Raw genomic sequence first — 22,657 nt, 5'->3', positions numbered from 1 at the left:
TCATAACAAATAATGCTTAGCACTTTTTGCATGTGGTTATTTGCCATCTGCATACCTTCTTTGGTAAGGTGTCTTTTCAGATATTTTACCCATTAAAAAATTTTTTTTTGTACTCTTGAGTTTTAAGTTCTTGTATACTTGGGCATAATCCTTTATCAGATATATGATTCACAAAAAATTTCTTCCAGTTTAAGACTCATCTTTTTATTCTTTTTGTGGTGTTTTTCATAGAGCAAAACATTTTCTTAAATGAAGCTTATTTTAAAAACTAGTTTTATATTTCTAGAAAACTACAGAAGTTATTACAGAGAGTTCCTATATACCTCACATTTAGTGTCCCTTATTAATAACATCTTGCATTAGTAGGGTACATTTGGTAAAATTAATAAACCAATAATGACAAATTATTACTAACTAAATTCCATAGTGTATTAATATTTATGTGATAGCCTGCTTTTTTCCCAGAATCCCTTCAGCATACTCACTTTGCATACTCACTCATTCACTCACTCGCTTTGCACTCATTCATCATTTTCTTTCTTGTAATGTTTATCTGGCTTTCATATTAAGGTAATACTGGCTTCATAGAAAGGGTTAGAAGATATTTCCTCTGCTTCTATTTTCCAAAAGAGAATTGTTGAAAATTATGATCATTTATTCCTTTAACGTTTTGTCAAATTTGCATGTGAAACCATCTGGGCCTGGTGATTTGTTTTCTGAAAGGTTATTAAATTTTTTACGCAATTTCCTTAGTGGAGATAAGACTATTCATTTTTCTTTGTATGAGCTGTGGTAATTTGTGTCTTTCAAGGAATGGATCCATTTCACTTATTAGTGGGCATGGAGTTGTTCATAATATTCCTTTTGCATTTTTTTTTAATGTCCATGTGATCAGTAATGATAACCTTTCTCTCATTTCTGGTATTAGTCATTTGTATCTTCTCTATTTTTTTCTTCATTTGCCTGGATGAGAGATTTATCAATTTTGTTTATCTTTTCAAATGGTCAGCTTTTGAGTTGATTTTCTCGATTGTTTCCTGCTTTCAAATTCGTAGCTCTCTCCACGAATTTTTGATATTTTTTCAACATGTTTTCACTGCTTCTACAAATTTTGACAGCTGAATTTTCACCTTTACTTAGCTCAAAATTTTTAAATTTCACTTGAGACTTCTTTGACCCATCATATTTGGAAATGTGTTGCTTAATTTCCAAATATTTGGGGACTTTCCAGCTATCTGTCTTTTAATGACTTCTAGTTTAATTTTTTTGTGATCAGAGAAAATATGTCCTATGATTTGTATTCTTTTAAATTTGTTAATGTGTATTCTGTGGCCAAGAATGTGGTTTATCTTGGCAAATGGTCCACATGGGTTTAAGAGGAATGTGTAATCTGTTATTGTTGGATAAATTATTCTACAAATGTCAATAAGATCAAATTAGTTAGTGGTGCTATTCAGGTCAATTTTACCCCTATTGATTTTCTGCCTGGTTAATCTATGGATTAATAAATGAGAGATGTTGAAATCTTTAACAACAGTAGTGGATTTGTATATTTATCCTTTCAGTTCAATCAGTGTTGCCTATTTTGATGTTCTATTGTTTTGTACATTCACCTTTAGGATTGTCATGCTTCTTGGAGAATTGACCCTATTATTGTCAAAAACCTTTCTAGATCCCTGATAAATTTCCTTATGTTGAAGTCCACTTGGTGTGAGATTCACACAGCTACTATAATTTCCCTTTGATTAGTGTTAGCATTGTCTATTTTTCTCCATTGTTTTACTTTAGCCTCTGTGTTTGTATTATTGTATATAAAATACAACTGAGTTTTTAAAATAATCCATTCATATAATTATTATATTTTAATTAGTGTATTTATACAATTTAAGGTATTTATTGATACAGTTAACATCCACCATGTCTGCAACTGTTTTCTATTCATTACATTTGTTCATTGTTTCTTTTCCTTTCCTGCTTTCTGCTTTCTCTGGGTTTAAAGAGCATTTTACATGATTCTATTTTATCTCCTATCTTAGCGTATCAGTTATACTTATGTTAAAAAAAAAAATTTAGGGTTGCCCTCAGCTTTCCAATATATATTTTTAACCATTTAAAGTTACCTTTCAACTAATACTAGACTGTTTCACTTGTAGTATAGGTGACTTATAGCAGAATATTCCCAAAGCCTGCTCTTATCCCTATGACACTGGTATCATTCAGATTATTTATCAATAACTAGAATCACTCAATATACTTTTAACATTGTTACTTTAAAGAAAAAATCATCTTTTAGATAAATTACACTAAGAAAAATTAAAAAAAAAACTTTATCCTTTTCCAACACCTTATTTATGTGGATCCAAGTTTCTGACCTATATTATTCTCTTTCTCTCTGAAGAATTTTATACATTTCTTATACAGGTCTGTTGACAATGAATCTCTTCAACTTTGCCTGTCTGAGAAAGTATTTCCATTTCACTTACAAAGATTAGTTTTGCTGGATATATAATTCGAGGTGGGTGGATTTTCTTCACTTAATACTGTAAATATTTGACTCTACTCTCTTTTTGTGTGTTTCTGATAAGAAGTCCAGTATAATTCTTATTCTTATTCTTCTACAGTTTATATTCCCCCCCCCACCCTCTCTCCATTTTCTTTAAGGATTTTCTCTTTGTTTTGTAGTTTTGCAGTTTGAATATTGTTATGCCCAGGTGTCATTTTTTTTTTTTTGGTATTTATTCTGATTGGTGTTCCCTATTTTTCCTTCACTCGTGGTTTGCTATCCTTAACTTTGAAAAGTTCTCAACCATTTTAATTTCAAATGTTTCTTCTGTTCCCTTTCTTCTCCTTCTAGTATTCCAAATATGTTATATCTTTTTTTTTTTATAATTTTATTTTTTATAAACATATATATATATATTTTTTTCCCTAGGGGTACAGGTCTGTGAATCTCCATGTTTACACACTTCACAGCACTCACCATAGCACATACCCTACCCAATGTCCAGAACCCCCCCACTCCCAACCCCCCTCTGCCCAGCACCCCTCAGTTTGTTTTGTGAGATTAAGAGTCACTTATGGTTTGTCTCCCTCCCAATCCCAACTTGTTTCATTTACTCTTCTCCTACCACATTAACCCCCCATGTTGCATCTCCTCTCCCTCATATCAGGGAGATCATATGATAGTTGTCTTTCTCTGATTGACTTATTTCGCTAAGCATGATACCCTCTAGTTCCATCCATGTTGTTGCAAATGGCAAGATTTCATTTCTTTTGATGGCTGCATAGTATTCCATTGTATATATATACCACATCTTCTTTATCCATTCGTCTGTTGATGGACATCTAGGTTCTTTCCATAGTTTGGCTATTGTAGACATTGCTGCTATAAACATTCGGGTGCACGTGCCCCTTCGGATCACTACGTTTGTATCTTTAGGGTAAATACCCAGCAGTGCAATTGCTGGGTCATAGGGTAGTTCTATTTTCAACATTTTGAGGAACCTCCATGCTGTTTTCCAGAGAGGTTGCACCACCTTGCATTCCCACCAACAGTGTAGGAGGGTTCCCCTTTCTCCGCAACCTCGCCAGCATCTGTCATTTCCGGACTTGTTAATTTTATCCATTCTGACTGGTGTGAGGTGGTATCTCACTGTGGTTTTGCCAAATATGTTATATCTTTTGAAGTTTTCCCATTGTTCTTGAATGGTCTATTCTATATTTTCATTCTTTTTTTTTTTTTTTGTTTTTGCATTTCGGTTTATAAAGATTCCAATAATCTATCTTCAAGTTCCCTGATTCTTTCCTTGGTTGAGTCCTGTTCTAATCAATCAGTCCAAGTCATTCTTCATTTCTGTTATCCTAATTTTTATTTCTACTCTTTTCTTTTAATTCTTTCTTAAGAATTTCCATCTCTCTGTTTATATTACCTATTTGGTCTTGCTTGTTGTCTACTTTTTCCATTAGACCACTTAACATACTAATTTTGATTATTTTAAATATTTGCTCTAATAATTCCAACATTGGAGTCATATCTGAGTCTCCTTCTGGTGCTTGATTTGTTCCTTTAGACTGTGGGGTTTTCTGTTTGTTTGCTTTTATTGTTGTTGTTTTCTTTTGCATTTTACCATGACTTGTAACTTTTGGAAATAGCTGCATGTCTTATACTGGGTAATAGAAATTGAAGAAAAATAGGCATGTAGTGTGAAAATTTATGTTATGATAGACATTGAGCTGTGCTTGATGTTTGCCTTAGCTCTGGGTTCCAGAGTCTTCAAATTCTTTTAGTTTCTTGTTTTTATCTTCCTTCTTGACTCTGGACTTCCCTAAGTATACCTCTTTCTGGAGAATTTGCATCTTGTGGCAATTTCAGCTGTGATCCACTATTGTTGTACAAGGGTTCTGTTGATACGGTGGTGAGATGTGGAAGATGGAAAATATTCTATAATCTTATCATTGAATCTCAGTTTTGAGTATGTGACAGTCATAGTGTTTTTCCAGTGGTTGTATGTGTTCCTCCCTTAGGTAATGCAGAAGGTTGGAGTGGGAGAAATACCTTTCCCTCAGATAAGATGGTTTTGGTAAAATCTTTTCCCTAGATAATGGGTTTGTGTTATGGAAAATGTAGTGGGCATGTTTCACAATGATTTCTGTCTTTCCCCCTACTGTTCTTCTTGGATCTCCACTATGAGAACCTAGAGAGGTGCCTGGAAGTAAAATCCACAAATATGGAAACACTTCTAGACTGTGGCCTCCAGGACTTTCTCACTCTCATCCCAGACCTTTCTCAACATCCAGTTATTAATCAAAATAATTATTCAAATTTCCTACCAGTTATGTCTCTAGCGATTTCCGCTGTTGGTAAGTAGATCCAAGCTGTGGTCTTCTTGATTCTCCTATCTCTTCGGATTTGGGGATTATGGTTTTCCATGCCACCTCAGTTCTCTGGTGGTTTTAAGAAAGTAGTTGATGTTCAGTTTATTCAATTTTTTTTTTTTTTTTTAATGAGAGTGACAACTTCCTAGTTCTACATTTCAGAGCTGAAACTGACAGTTTGGCTTATATTATATTCAAAGTAGTCAAGATAAAAAAAGAATAAAATATCATTTTGATTTAATTTATATAAATATGTTACTTTTAAGAAGAAAACACTTTTGAAAATAGACATATAAAATTATATGTATATATACACAATATACTAAAACTCTCCTAAAATTAAAGAAAAAATTAAATGTTTCAGAAGTTATATGATTTTAATTACTTTTAGTATCCTCTTACACTCCCAAAATTGTTTGATTGGGAATATAAATTATGTGGGAAGACTCAAGCACCCACAGTTATAAAGTCTTATGCAAGTCTTCAACTATAATGCTTTTTGTTTGGTCTAAGAAGAATCAATGTCTAGTTATCATTACCAATTCAAGTATTTGATAAACATAAAATCACCTGCCTTAGCAGAAAATGGTGTAGACTTGTCAATAACTAAAATGTACTTATCTATATTATGTACAAACAGCAAATATTCCTGTCAAGTTAGTAAGAATGTTGTTTAACATCTATTTCTCTAGATCAAGCAAATAAATCTTTGTGATGAGGGATTCTCTTGTATTTGTAATTAAATTTCTTTTATTCCTAGGTGGGAATATATTTTAGCTATAATAATTTTCTTAGAAGTTATGGAAGAGGAAACATCCGGTTTCCTCTGTTTATAACAGAAATTTCCTATGCCTCACATTAGAAGGGCCTGTGGCTCAGAGGTCTTTTCTTTCTCAGAAGAAAATTTTTATAACTGCCAAGTTAGATGCATCAAAAGAAGAGCAGAAATGAAAAAGTGGACATTAAAGATTTTTCCCTTAAGCCTTACTCTGGAATAAGTAAAGATATTTTTCCTTTGGGTTTTTGAGATTATACACTAGAAAGTGCAATAGAAAAAAACTAAAACATTTGATTTGAGTAGTCTATGTTGAGATTCAGAAATGAAGGATACCACTGAAGTAGCCACAACAAAAAGGAGTGTATCAAAGAGAACATTTTCAGATTGGTTTAAGCATATATTCTTATTTGTTAAATAAAATTGAGACTAAATACACATTAACAAAATACAGTGGTAAGCAAAACAGTTTAATATTTTGCCCTCTGCTCCATAGTTAGTGAGATGGGAAACAATAGCCAAATATATCATTAAAAACAACCTAAGTGCTATGAAAAAAAGAACAGGGAGGTCTGAGAACTTGTAAATGGGGAATCAGATGGGAAGTAGAGATATGGTCAGGGAACCTTCCAAGGGGAATGAAGTTGAAGCTGAGATACAAAGTGTGCTTGGCAATTCAGTAGTGTTGGGGAAGGAATAGTGTTTCTGACAGAAGGAACAGGATATGCAAGAACCCTGAGGTTAGGAAATATGGCATGTTGGAAGAATGAAAGGGAGATGAGTGTAGCTGGTGTGGAAACAGCAGAAAGAAACACATGGCCTTGGCAATGTGTAAGAACAATTTCTGATTTTGATTTGTGTTTAAAAGCAGTGGTTCATGGACATGTGTGGGTGGCTCAGTCGGTTAAGTGTCTGACTCTTGGTTTTGGCTCAGGTCTTGATCTCAAGGTCCTGAGATGGAGCCTAACCTCAGACTCTGCACTCAGCAGGGAGTCTGCTGGAGATTCTCTCTCTCCCTGTCCCTTTGTCCATCTCCTTCCCCCTCTCTCTTTCTCTCAAATAAATAAATAAATATTGATGTTTGTTTTAGCTCTGGGTTCCAGAGGCTTCAAATTTTGTATTTATATAACTATATAACTATATATATATATATATTTATTTATTTATAAATATTTGGATATTTATATTTATGTTTATAAATATTTATAGATATTTTTAAAAAATAAAGAAAACACAGTGGTCCGGGGAGGAGCCAGAAATCACATTCTCTCAGCTCCATATCCACTTTGGACTCATGTTACTCTTTAGTCTCCTAGGAATTTGTATTTCTTCCCAGAAGGTTATCACCATCTGCAAGATGCAGGAAAACTTAGCTCTGTTGTGAGAAAGACCCAACTGCAGCCCCTTGTAGACCATTCCATGGAGATTTCTCCTTATTCCAGAGATTAGAGAAGCCAAGATTGGTATCGACGTTCATACGGGTCTTTACTCCTTCCCCTTGCTGCTCTAACTTTCTCTCATCTGTGAAGTCTTTCTTTTCTATGCCCAAACTGTAAATAAAAGTTGAGCATGCTTCTTCTCTGTTTTGCTCTTATTTAAGATTTAGGATACTATAGTGCAGTATTTTGTTTACATCTGTCTGCATTACTTGACTATGAGCTGTTTGAGAAAGGACTATGTCATATTCATTAGAAATTAATATATATTTATTGAACAGATGAGTAAAATAAAGCTAAAAAGTTGCTAAAGAATAAGAACTTTAACATTGAATTCATTCCCTTTGAGGCTTTACCTAAGATGAGTGGCCTAGTTAGCAGGGAGGGTCTTCCCTTACAATAATCATCAAAGGTGGCTAAAGGGGCATTGAGTTGGATCAGAAACAGCTGACAATGCAAATCTGCTGCCCTTGACTCGGTGGTCTCAAGGGGTGTTTTTATTTTTGTTTTCTCTTTCTTTCTTTCTTTCTTTCTTTCTTTCTTTTTTTTTTTTGAAGATTTTATTTATTTATTTGACAGACAGAGATCACAAGTAGGCAGAGAGGCAGGCAGAGAGAGATGGGGAAGCAGGCTCCCCGCCAAGCAGAGAGCCTGTTGGAGAGCAGATAGCCTGATGCGGGGCTTGATCCCAGGACCCTGGGATCATGACCTGAGCTGAAGGCAGAGGCTTTAACCCACTGAGCCACCCAGGTGCCCCTGTTTTCTTTTTCTTATTCTCATTCTCAAATGTCTGAACTTCCCTTGACTAGTCTGTATTTGTGAGATTTATTTATTTATCAGAGCAATTTATTTTTCAGAGCTTATTTCCTCTTTTCTCGTCTCCCCAATGCAAAAAATGACTTGCGTCATACCCCCACATTCCTGGTCTACCTCTAAGAAGGACTGGTACAGACAGGCGGGAGCTGGTTAGATGGATCCAGGAGTGCTTACTATGATGTCGTTCCTCACCTGCTACTCAAGAAAACACTTGGAGATGCAAATGACAGTGCCACTCTTACAGTGATAACCTGGAATCTAATTTATTTTTCAATCAAATCTTGCACATACTTGAGGATTTTGTTAAAATTTGTCAAATTTTGAATACACAACGAATCTTAACAAACCATAATTTAGAACTTCTAACTCATTTAATACAGTCTCTCTGAATGGAACAGAGTGAATTTTCTCTTAGCAAACTCAGGGCTAATCTTGACATAAAGGTAAGAATCATATTAATCATCAAAACCATTAATCACATTAATATCAAGCCATTTGCACTTTGGAGGCAACTGAAGGTTGTATAAATTGCAGACTGCCCACCTCTGAGAATACCAGCCACATGCACCATTCAAATCTGCAGCTTAACCCAGAGCTATACAGAGTCTCTGTGGGCCTTCCCAGGGTATTCCGTGATAGGTCATTCCCAAGTTACTGATCACTGAGTGACCAATAATTGGATTTCAGACAGTTCCAAGTCCATTCATTAGGTTAGTTTCCTATAATTTATTGATAAATGTATCATTTGAGAAGAATTCAAATTATTGACTATGATCTACTCAAATATATCTGTGAACATATTAAACTCTACTTAAATTTCAAATAGTTCTTTGTTTAAATGATTCCCATACACCAACATTTCTTTAGTTCTATTGTTACCTAATAAAATCTGTAGTGTGTGATAGAATTAATTGAAAATACCTCAAATTATTGATTTCTGGTTCTGAGAGAGGGAACATACATTTTCCCTGACCATATGTTTGAATCATGGAAATTGGACCTGTTAAGTGTTCTGGGGCTTATCAATGCCACACAAATTGTAGCATATGCCACTTTAATTCTTATTTGAGATTTGTGGTTATTCAAGAGAAATTGAAGGTGCTATGATCCTGCTCATGAGTTGTGAGATTTCTGGGGCGGCAGGATATTTTCTATAATAGGATCTATAAGGTACTTTCTACTCAATTGCTTTACACCTGCTGGTGGTTTGTTCAATTAATTTTGTCAACAAACAAGTTAAGTAGATGAATCAGCCTTGATCAAGTTTTTTTTGAACAGGCTGATTATTTGACTTAAATTCCCACCAAACTATAAACTCCTTGAAAATAGGAACTGTGTCTCATATCTGTGTATCTCTAAATCTGGTGAAAGAAGATGTATGTGGTTGGTGGTTGAAGTTTTGGGTATATGTGAAAATAGGCATGTATATGTTCAAGAAATATTGTTAATAAAAATCACTTAACATTGAATGAATTAATATATAATCCATTTATTCAAGATGTTTAAGTAGTGATTTATATAAATAATCTAAATGTATTTTAATGACTATATTACAATAATACTGTATGCATGATAAAAAATCAGCAAACATAAATTTACGATAATTATAATTATTATTAGTTTTACTTAAAGATTCTTTGATAAGTAGCCATAAAAGATTTTCATAGCAAGGATTTATTAAGTTGATTCAAAGTGTGTTTTAAATAGGGATTCTCTAGAAAGCTATATATTAAGTATTGGTTCAAAGCCAATGTATAAAGATGTATTTTTAAGGAACTACATTTCTAAGATTTCACATCATAATGCTACAGATGATGAGATATCACTGCATTTTTTCATAGCAGCTGGAAATCTGTTTGATGCTATCAACCAAGAACTGTGCATTATAATAGAATTCCCAAAAGTCCCAGCCAGGAGGTACAGTATAACACCGAACAGCTTGCTGCACATATCAAAATTACAAATATCAGACATCTATTGTTAAGTAAATAATAGCTAAAAGATGAATCTGTTGAAGATTTGAAAAAGGGACAGATAAAAAATGTGGTCCAACAGGTGGAATATTTAAAACAGAAACAGCTGCTTACCCTCAGTCGACCTGTTTTCTTTAACAAATGTCATTTCCCAGTCATTAAAACACTTTTTTCAAGACAATGTACAAAGTTGGAAATAGCTATTTTGTCAACACACATCTGCATGATCTCAAAAGCTACCTGGTGTGACTTTACAATGCAGTTAGCAGAGTTTCATTTGGAAGAGTCCCAAAAGAATGTAAAAAAGAGGGAAACTCCTTTCTTCAATAAGAGACAAAAGGATGCATTCCAAAAAAATAATAACTTTCCCCATTAGTGTATTAAAAGTGTCCATTTTGTTATTGCTTTGCAAACAGCAATGAAATGATTAGTTGAAATATGAAAAAGTAGGCTGTAGTCATAGAAATGATAAAGAAGTTTGTGTAGGATCTAAAATCCACATGTTCTCCCTTTCCTAAATTAACAGTTTGTTTGAAATGAGTGTAGTGATAATTGCTAAATGAGCATTTAATGGTTAACAATTAGCAAACACTTTATTATTTTTGGATGATATGAAGGGTGACACAGAGGGTACTGATAAAAGAGAAAAAATCTATTATACCATAAGTAGTGTTAATACCTATAAAAAATAGTTGTATGAAAGTTTCGTGTTTATAGTATAATTTAAGTTACAAGAAAGGTTTTTTTTTACATTCAAAGATCGTATCTACATACAAGCTATATCTGATATAAAGTAGGATGAAATGCATTTCTGTTTTAAAATACATCACTGAGACTGTTGGTCTCAGAGTGGCAACTCTGTTTCATCTTCTTTGCCAAGCCTAAGTGATTGGAAGAGGCTGCCTGGGGCACTGTGTTGAGGAAGATCCTGAGGACTCATTGAGAAAATATATAATGACAGGTTAGGGATTTTGGGGTGGAGGTGGTAAGTGATGGCCCATATACCTAATATATATTATCTTTAGAGTTAATACAGTTTAGAAATTAACTGCAAACATCATAATTTCTATCAATATATCTCTGAAAATATAGTTAATGTTTTATTCTACAAAACTAAAATTTAATGAAGTATATAGTCAAGTTTTATTTCTTTTTCTCTCTAAATCACAGTGCATTCTGTGACATATACTAACTTTCATATTGCTTTCATGTTTGGGGCAATTTTGGGTTATGAAAATAAAACAAAGAGATTATAGTAAATTGAAAGTATAAGTCCTACTCTTGACAGAGTATTCAAAATAACACTTAAAAAAAAAAAAAACACTTGATGTACAGCCAAGAGTCCAAACTTTCTCATAAACTGCTTGGCTAGTGAGTACTAAAGAGTTTTTACATTGGAGTTTACAAGAACAAAACACATAAACAATGACAGTGAAGCTTGGCTCTAATTTAAATAAATGAAAATTGTTGAAAAGGAAGTTGTAATTACTGTTTGAAAACGTAAGTTATAGAAAACACATTCACTGGGCCATTGGCAGTGCAAACACTCAACTCCTGGTTTCTTATCTCTAGAAAAGTCTTCTGGAATTAATTTTTTTTTTAAGTATAATGATGTTCAAAGTTTTTGGTTAATACAAAAAGCTTCCCAAGAAAGATTGCTGATTTGATAACATCATTGGAAAATTTAACTACTTTATTACCATTCAAATGTATCTGCTTGAGGGGAAAAAAGGACAAAGATTAGGGTTAAGGTTAGGGCCAGAGATCAACTCATATGTAAGTAATAGACACCTCCGAAATGAGCAACGTGAAAAACAACAGCCCTCACATAGAAAAGACTTCTTAAAAGTTTTGCTTTCCTTAAGTTTCTATTTAAAAGGAGTTGTCCCTTATCTGATAGTTGGTTTTCAAAGGAAGAATGAGTCATGTCAGAAATGTTGTCAATTTTTCTTTTATGAGGTTTGGCAAAGAACTTTCTATTTTCTCCATATTTTATGAGACCTCGAAATAGATTTAGGAATTTCCCTTCTGAGAGTGGACATTATAATACCAACTTGCATTTCGAAGATAGTTTTCGGCTTCCAAAGAGCTTTCCGTCTACATCATTCAGCTTTGCCAGTCCTGACAGCCTTGCCCAGTGTGAAATAGAGGGATTAGTATCCCCATGTTGCAAATGAGAGAATTAAGACAGGGCTGATTAGGGGGTTTTTCAAGGGCACAATGTTGCTATGAGCAAAGCAGGGAACTGAAACCCAAACTGTGGGATTCACCACTGCATTGTTCTTCTGACACTGTATACGGAGTGCTGTTGACGATCCTGAAGAAGCACCTGTGGACCTGCTTCAAGAATGAAGGCCCTTCCTCTTCCGGCAGACTAATAAAGGTATTGGGGAGCATGCTTTTAATAAAGGCCATAGAAAATCTCTCCACAAGAAAAATGTTTGTGTTGTGCTGCATTAACTTTTAGTCCTTTCTCCTTTCATACCATCACCCCGGATGACATCAGTCATTCTTTAGCTTAGTTTACAGACAATATCCTGACAACTCCCATATTTATCTCTCTGGCTTAGATTTTCCTTCCTTCATAGCTTTAGATTTAAATGTGTACCTATCTCCTGTATACTTCCAGTGGAATGTGTTCTAGGAGAGCCATCCTCAAAATGTCCCCAAACGACTTTCCCATTTTATTCCCAAACTTAATCCCTCTCTGTTTTCTGTGTTGAGATTGATACTACTGCACCAAAGAAACAAAACTTGGGCTTCATCTTTACTTGCTTCCCTGATCACCTCCAAGCATTCTCAAACCACTGCAGAGTCAGTTTTCCAAACACCATAAATCTTAGTGGCTTTTTCCATTCCTTCTGCCTTTATTCAGGTCTCATGATCTTTCACACCGATGAAGGCCAGCACTTTCTAACTGGCCCCTCTTACTGCAGTTTGGTCCGTTTCTAATCTACTTTCCATATTCCGGTCAGCCATCAAAGGCTACAAAAAACATTCATGATAAAGTTCTCACTTTTTAACTGACCTGTAGAACCTGCCTAATCTGGCTCATGCTCGCTGACCAGCATTATGCCTGATCACTTCCGGCTTCTTCATCTAAACTCAAGCTAATTGAAATCGATTTAAGTCCCAACACATAACCAAATTCTGTATTGGTCTATCCCTTTGTTTAAACCATTGACAGGTGATTTAATTCTTCTGCCATTAAATCCAGTTCTCAATATGGTTCCCTTCCTGCCCATTGGGAGATTATACCTCATTGCCCTGTGGATTGGGCCACACAACTTGCTTTGTCCGGTGAAATGTAAGCAGAAAGTGGCACGTGGCACGTTTGGATGATAACTCTAAGAGACATCTGTCTTCTGCCACAGAGAGATAGTGTTTCAGCTGGAGGATGAGTCATCACCTCGTGTCCTGGAGGAAAAAAAGAAGATGTGGAGCAAATCTGCAACCAATCCGTGACGGACACATAGAATGAAAGCCAAACAAGCCTTCGTAATTGTAAACCATTGACATTTGGAGATCTTTTTTGTAATCTCAGCATAATTAGACTATTTTTATTGATACATCTGCCTGGAAGAGACTGCTCCCTCTTTGTCTATCTAACTTCTTTTGTTTCAGCTGAAATTGTGTTCTTTTCAGAATTCATTTCTAAATTCTTGAGTGGGTGCAAACTCTTGTGTTCCTATAGCATTCTGTACCTCCCATAATAATAATGTTCACTGCATTGCAATTATTTGGTTATTGTTCATGTCCCCTACTAGGTGGTCAACTCTGAGGACATGGCATTTGTTGTTCTTTTGTCATTTTATTCCTCTCTCTTAGTACCTAGTGCATAAATGGTGTGCCTTAGTCATGCTGCATGAACAAATGATAAATAAATCAGTGAAAGAAAAGTAGTCAAAGCAGTTCTCACATACCTAAGTAGTGTGGAAGGTTGTGTGAACACCAACGATACATGGACATTTTCTTTGCTATGGTGACAGATGGAATTCTAAAAGGAAAAGATGTCATCACCAACCTCTACCACACACCAGTCTCATTTTCTGTTTATCACACATTTTTAAACTATAGAACTCTGTGAAAAGTTTTAGTCATAAATTGTAGCTCGGAGTACAGTATCGTATGATGAATCCCCTGAGTGTATTCAATTTCATTGTGGTAGTCATGACCCTAACAACTCCAGAAGCCATGAACAGTTCATCCTGGGGTCACAAATGTGAGACAGCAAGGCCATCTTATTTCAGGAAGACCTATAGAAGTCTTGTAAGATTTGATAAATCACCATCTTACTTAATCTGCTTTCTTCTTTATGATGTGTGTTTTCATCAGAAATGTTTGGCAGTCTAAACTGGGTCTAAAACTATGATAATTTAAGTTTTACATTAAAATCACAGTGCAGTTTTAGGTTGATGTTTGTGATATATGTTACTGACTCTCTAGAATTGTGCCATATGTGCACCAGGTTTTTAATAAGTACTTTTTCCCAATCTTCTTCTTGCTACTACTTACATTTTTTCCCTTCACTATCAAACGTCTTAAAACGATTAAAGGAATAATTTATGAATTTTCACCTTCACTTTCTAACATTTCATAGACATTTTAGCCCATTGCTTTTTAGTTTATAGCTTTAATATTCTGTCCACACACATGCACACACACACACACACACACACACACACACACACGCAGCAGCAGCAGCAGCAGCAACAGCAGCCAAGTCAAAGATTTTAGCTTGAGATCATGAAGATCCTGTGTCAAGTCTCCTAAGAGAAATTTCCTAGAATCTTTCTCCAACTCCTACGTATTTTTCTCCCTTCTGCCTAACTCTTTTAGATTGGTTTGCACAGTTTAATTAGCTTCTGATTCAGATTCTTCCCAAGATGACGTTTTAGATTATCCTTCTGTGCTATATACTCTAGCCCATGGGTGAGAGATGCCTATCCTATAATTGACCCAGATTCCCAGACACTGCACCCCAACTCTGGCTGAGCATTTCAGATTCAGATCCTGATTTCTTAGGAAGGGGAATTGGAGAATGATAGACTCTTTCACTCCCCTTCAGCAATTTTGAGCACCACTTGAGGGGCTTGTTGAGAACTCTACTTAAATCAGGGGCCTCTGATAACTTAGCTTTAATACCACCAACTGGAAAACAAGGTCATCTGAAGGAAAATCATAAAGTGTTAGGACTAGGAAAGATCCTATGCCACATAACCTAATGCCTCATCTCATAGATTCAGATACTGAAATCCAGGGGATATTTAATGGCTTACTAGAGGTAATTAGTGGGAAGTATGGAAGTAGAACCTGGATCTCCTCAAGTTTTATTAGGTACTTTTTAATTTACAGCCTGCCTTCCTCCCTGCTTTCCTTCCTTCTTCTTTTTCTTTTCTTTCTTAACAATTTTCTTAAACCAAACACAAAAATAAATTTAAAATGGATTACACAAAGATAAATTCAAAATGGATTACAGACCTAAATGTAAGACTTGAAACCATAAAAATCCTAGAGAACACAGGCAGTAACCTCTTTGACATCAGCTTTACCAACTTCTTTCTAGATAGGTCTCCTGAGGCAAGGGAAACAGAAGTAAAAATAAACTATTGGAACATCATTAAAATAAAAGACTTCTGCACAGTGGAAGAAACAATCTAAACAAACTAAAGGCAACCAATAGAATGTGAGAAGATATTGCAAATGATGTATCTGATAAAGGGTTGGTATCCAAAGTATATAAAGAAACTATACAGGTACCTGGGTGGTTCAGTCAGTTAAGTGGCCGATTCTTGATTATGACTCAGGTAATGATCTCAGAGTCCTGGGATCAAGCCTTGCATTGGACTCTGTGCTCAGTGGGGAGTCTTCTCTCTCTCGCTATCACTGTGCCCCTCCCCCTGCTCTCTCTTTCTCTAAAACAAATAAATGAATATTTTTTAGAAGAACTTATACAACTCAACACCCAAAAAATGAATAATCCAATTAAAATAGGCAGAAGACACAAACAGACATTTCTCCAAAGAAGACACATAGTTAGCCAACAGACACATGAAAAGATGTTCAACATCATTGATCATAAAGGAAAAACAAATCAAAACTACAATGAGATATTACTTCACACCTGTCAGAATGGCTAAAATTAACACAAGGAACAATAAATGTTGGCAAGAATATGGAGAACAGAGAACCCTCTTGCACAGTGATTTGGTTGGTGGGAATGCAAAATGGTGTGGCCACTGTTGAAGACAGTATAGAGGTTCCTCAAAAAATTAAAAATAGGGGCGCCTGGGTGGCTCAGTCATTAAGCATCTGCCTTTGGCTCAGGTCATGATCCCAGGGTCCTGGGATCAAGCCCTTCATGGGGCTCCCTGATCAGTGGGAGGCCTGATTCTCCCTCTCCCATTCCCCCTGCTTGTGCTCCCTCTCTCGCTGTGTCTCATTCTATCATTCTATCAAATAAATAAATAAAATCTTTAAAAAATTTTAAAAAATTAAAAACAGAATTATCCTATGATCCAGTAATCTCACTACTGAGTATTTACACAAAAAATATGAAAACACTAATTTGTATATATGAGTATTACTCATCCATAAAAAAGAACGAAATATTGCCATTTCCATTTGCAACAACACTGACAGAACTAGAGAGTATGATATTAAGTGAAATAAACCAGTCAGAAAAGAAAAATACCATAGAATTTCAATCATATGTGAAATTTAAGAAACAAAACAAATTAGCAAAGGGGAAAAAAAGGACAGAGAGAGAGGCAAACCAAAAAACAGACTCTTAACTATAGAGAACAAACTGATGGTTGCCTGAGAGGAGGTGGGTGGGGGATGGGTGAAATAGGTGATGGGGAACAGGGAGGGCACTTGTGATAAGCACCAGGTGTTGTACGGAAGTGTTACGTCACTGTACTGTACACCTGAAACAATAGTACACTGTCTGCTAATTAGTGGAATTTAAATAAAACTTAAAAACAGTGTCTGTTTCTCAAATAGTTTCTGAAACTCCTTGCATTTGCTGTTGACATTTCAAACAAAGCCCTTCAGAGAACCTGTTGCAGAACCCAGGCATTCTGCACATGGGGTGACTAATGGATAATAAATAAACTCATATCTCAGATGAACAAGTTGGAAGAGAACATGGGAACTAAAGCTGTGGTTTATTAAGAATTAAGAATAACTCAAGGTAGAAGGCTGACATTATGTGTATGCTTGGGATAATGTGGTATTAAAGTTTTTTAGGAGAGAGGAGAGGGAAGATTATAAGTTTAGGTTTAAATATATTGAATTTGAAATTACAGTAATATATCCAAGTAGAAATATCTAGCAGGCTGTGGAGACTAAAAAGAAGAGAAGTCAAGGCTGATAAAAGATGTAGGCTAGGAGAGGTATTCTTTAAGTATGGAGTGTGACTTAGGAGAGAAAATTTAGAGACAGACAAGAGAGGGGAGGCTATGTCTACAATTAGCACTTTAGCAAAGGAAGCAGAGAAAACCAGCCAGAGGCATTCTCCCTCTCTAAATAATAGTGAAACAGTTTCCTGAAAACAAAGAGTGGAAAGATTCTGTGGAAACATTCAAGCCTGCAAGTAGGAGGAAGCACGGTCATGTGTTTGGCTTGTCCCTCAGATGCTCTCTCTAGGACTTTTGACTCTTGAAGAGTGACACGTTGACTCCTATACAAAGAAGCTTGGAAATCGAAATAAGCAAGGTGTCTGGAGTGTGAGAATAACATACTGCTTTAGGAGTGGGAACTGGGCAGTCAGTGAATCCTGCTGTCAAGACCTCTTTGTTCTTGCCAGGTTTCGGGGGCAGTTCTGCAGCTTCCCATTGATCGTGAGGTCCCTGACTCTGCTAAAAATTCTTTCTTATTTCAGATGGCCAGCACCAGTTTCTGTTTCTTGTCACAAAGCACCATGTCTGACACACAGGGTGACTCCATATTATTCCTGGGAGCCTAGAGAAGTATTGGTATCTCCAAGTAGTCCTGGGGGTAGCAAGGAGGAAGAAGGGGCTATATTTAAAGTCACAGAAGTCATTAGTGTTCTTAAAGGGGTGAAGTTTAATAGTCTGTGGGAGGTTAGATATTACCCTGTAGGGATTTGGGGAATGAGTAATTGGTGAATTAAAGGAGACCCTAAGTACAGATAAGTTTGAGCAATTTGAAATTATTATGAATCTCAAATTTATTTATGGGTAGGATGAGCATGTATGAAAGGTGGGGTACAAATGTCTTGAGGAGAAATGTGAGAAAATTAAACACAACACTCATAGGGTAAATCAACCAAACATGTAATCAAGTATGTTAGTGGGAGTGTGCTGACAGGATGGAAAAGGAAAGCATTATAGCCACATAACTGAATAGGATTATTTCTATGTATTAAATGATAATGTCATGGGATTTTACTATTATATTCTTCATTTACACCAATATCACAATTGAGATAAATTATATCAAAGAAAAACTAGTCAATAAATTGTTACAATTAACTTATTTGATCATCACTATTGTTGACATAAACCCAAACATCAATGAAAATAGGCCCAAGATTATTACTTAAGAGGGCATTTTCCCTAGTTTTTTCAGATGTCCTAAATTTTGAAACAGTTTCAACATCTGAAAACCTTTTACCTTGGATTATGGAAATGTGCCCTGCTAGTGTATGAAATTCATTGTTGATGTACTGATTAATTTTCTCAACATATTTTAGTTGGCCTCATTTATTTTTCCATCAGATATTATGAATATGATTAAATATAGAACAGCTTTAATTTTTTTTTCCTTTGCCATTACTACAGATAGATTAACCATATTGTGTGTGTGTGTGTGCGGGGAATGATTAGCAAATTTCACAGTTGTCAACAAGTTTATAAAACATTGCTTTTAGGACTTTCATAAAAAGATTTGTTTCTTTTAGGTTTCAAATATATTTTGAATTAATTTGAAGCAAAGAAATTCTAAAGTCCAAAGAAGATTTTTTAAAATTTTATTAAATTATAGAATCTAAAAAAAAGCAAACACTGAAAAGACACATTGATTCTTTTGGTTAATTTCTTGACAGAAAACGTCAACATATGGGGATATATGCATAGAGTAGACTCCATAGAACCCATAGTGTCTGTTCACCTTTCTACTCTTAGCACCTGGCTCTGAGCTTGCACATGGTAAGCATCCAATAAACACTGGTGCGTTAGTGAATGAACAGGAGGATGAATGATATCTACGGAAAACACCTCGATTATATGACTTATACATAAATATTTTCTATAATTTCAACTCACTACACAAAAATGTCAGGGATGGAAAGAGTAGTAATCTCTGTATCTCTATAAAATTGTGAAATTTGAAGGACACCAAACAAGCTAACACTAAGAATCTCTTCATCCGGCCTGGAATGCTAACCTTTCAGTGGGAGGCTTTTGGCATCAGATTAGCTTTAATTGACAGATCTATATATACATCAATATCTATAAAATATCCACATGTATGTCTATATTTATAAAATATATAGTATATTTGTTATATAGATAATATATATATATAGTCTCACACAATTTTTAAAAATGTATGAAGCTAAAAAAAAACTTGTTGAAGGATCTTGTAGATGCTCTGGACATGGTAAGTTAAAAAATGAAACATGCTTTTTTTGATAGCTTAGGAATAGCCCAACTTTTGTGATAGTAAATTTTGGTGTGTATGACAATTATTATTTCATGACCCAGGACACCATACATTTAAGAACAAGTTTGAAGACTTTTGAGACTGAACAAGTTTTTTACTTTTTAAAAAGCATTTGCTTTTCTGTGAATTGAATATTTTTGATATTGTGCTGTTATTTGATCAAACGGAGTCAACAACATATAATGAGGAGGAAAAGAAAAAAGTGCCATTTGGTGTTGTTCTAAATTTGTTGAAGAGCTGATTTGATACTATCTTAAAGAAACATATCAACTTGCTTTTTTCAAAATGTGGTTCATCATGATGAAATTGCCACAAAACCACATGTCATAAGATGAAAGCTATTGTCTCTAGTCTAGAAATAAAATACCAGACTACATGTCTACTACATGTATACCTGTTATGTGCACTTTATTTTCTTATTTTCTTACATACATCTTATTTTATGCTGTGTATCTTCCTATTATCTCCAGTAATGGCAGTGAGGACTCTCCTGATTTTGATATGAATAAAGTTTTGACAGCATCATTAAATGACTGCCATATCCAGGTCATGGTGTTAAATGTAGAAAGACATTTAAATATGTTTCTCCTGACTTCCCCCAACAGCAACAACAACAAAATGGATGTTTTTGTTACTAGTATCAGGATTGCTCATTTCCCAGCTACACTGTGGATCTTTAGAGTATAAGGATAACATAGAAAATTAAATAGCCACAAACAATGACATACAATTGTTATTTTATAACTTTTTTGGAACTTAAAGGATTGGGCAATAAAATACTTCAATTCCAAGACAGAGGAGTCCTTTAAAAGATTTCATGGGTTACATTCTTTCCGACATCATAATACCTTCAATATCCTCGATATCCTTTCAGTTCTGCATTCTCCAAACATTTATCCCATTCTATAGTATATAGAAAGAGGCAAGGCTTATCAAAATAAGTTTTTCTAAGGACTGTTTTTCATTTTTATATACTATATGAAACAGAAATGACATTGATATAATTGCACATAAGAATAATCATGACTGAACTAAGGGTCAGGCTAGGTTATTATGAGTCTATCTAAGGGAAAATTAGTTTTCTATGGGAAAGAAAAGGGATTATAGTTATAGAAAATATCTAATTACCTAAAAGAGATGTTAAAGTCAATAAATTAGATTAAAAAAGAAAGAAAAGCCTTTAAATACCACTCCCTATAATAATTTGAACTTGAACAAGAACAAGGTACCGTGCACAGAAAAGAAAACAATCAACAAAACTAAAAGAAAACCTACTGAATGAGTGAAGATATTTGCAAATGACATATCTGATAAAGGGTTAGTATCCAAAATAAATAAAAAATGTATACAACTCAACACCCAAAAACCAAATAATTCGATTTAAAAATGGGCTAAAGACATGAACAAACATTTCTCCAAAGAAGACATATAGATGGCCAACAGACACATGAAAAGGTGCTCAACACTTATCATCAGAGAAATGCAAATCAAAATCACAAGAAAATAGCACCTCACACCTGTCAGAATGGGCAACAAGTGTTGGTAAGGATGTGGAGAAAAAGGAACCTTTGTGTACTGTTGATACAAATGCAAAATGGTACAGCCACTGTGGAAGACAGTATAGCAGTTCCTCAAAAAATTAAAATAGAACTACAATATGATCCAGTAATCTCACTACCGAGTATTTACCCAAAGAATATGAGAACACAAATTTGAAAGGATACATGTACCCCTATGTTTATGGCAGCATTAGTTACAATAGCCCAATTATAGAAGCTGCTCAGGTGTCCATTGATAGACTAATTAGTGGTGCAGTTAGGATCTCTCTCTATATATATGACTATTACTCAGCCATAAAAAAGAATGAAACCTTGCCATTTGCAATGACATGGATGGAGCTACAGAGTATGACGTTAAGTGAAATAAACCAGTCAGAAAAGAAAAACACCCTATGATTTTATTCATATGTGAAATTTAAGAAGCAAAACATACAAAAGAAGGAAAAAAAAATAGAAAAACAAACCAAGAAACAGACTTAACTATAGTGAACCAACAGATCATTATCATGGTTACCAGAGGGGAGGTGGGTAGGGAATGGGTGAAATGGGTAAAGGAGATTAAGAGTATCCTTATCATGATGAACATCAAGTAACATATGGAAGTGTGGAAGCACTATATTGTACACCTGAAATTAATATAACACGGTATGCTAACTACACTGGAATTTACATTTAAAAGCATAAAAAAAAGACTGTCATATGTCTGTTTTAGATACAGAGAAAAATGGAAAAGTCATTTTTCTGCAGTCAGCATATTCTAAATAATTGAATGTTAAGTTTCTACGTGATTAATTTTAAGATCCTAAAAATAGAGTAAGACTGAGCCTTTTTTTTTTTTAGCTTTTGTTAATAGTATTAGACCACTAAGAGTTCCAAAATCCTTCGTATTTTCTTCCTTCTTCACCAATACACTAAATCCTTGGTTCAGATGACTGGCGATGATGAAGACCATTGAAGATCATTTATGAACATATATTTGTGCAGGATTCTTACGTCTTTTAGGTTGTTAAGAATTTGGTGTGTGTTCACCAAACACATATGGTGAGGGACAGAAAACAAAGTTACTTGCTGAAGTAAACTTGGGCAACAGTGGATTGAATAAAGTTAAAGCTTTGATTTAACACAGGAAATTTTCAAACTGTTAGTAAATTAGAAGCGTTTCTAAATCATCTGTAAGCATACAACACTGTTACCTGCAAACAACCAACCCCACCACTATAGAATCACGTGAATATTACTGGGAACTTCAGTGTTTCACTCACTTGGAAAATGCTGACCCAGAGACTAGCCGGTTGCTTGCCCAGTGTTGTGTTTAGTCCCTTTGCTCCATGAAGGAGACCTTTGACATATTCTCTGGTTACCGCTATTCCATCAAATGAAGAAGGCAAACCTGAAGCAACATTGAAGTAATCCATCCATAGGTAGTGTCATGTTCAATTTCCTTATGCAGGATTAGACTGTCTTGCTTCTTCAGCCTATTCTCTTAGCTATTCTCTACCTTCTAACAAAAGCATCACAGATAAGTTTTTCACT

Source organism: Lontra canadensis, unplaced genomic scaffold, assembly GCF_010015895.1.
Source record: "Lontra canadensis isolate GAN:19392208 unplaced genomic scaffold, GSC_riverotter_1.0 scaffold1, whole genome shotgun sequence".
Lineage (NCBI taxonomy): Eukaryota > Metazoa > Chordata > Mammalia > Carnivora > Mustelidae > Lontra > Lontra canadensis.
This window is presented reverse-complemented; position numbering follows the sequence as displayed.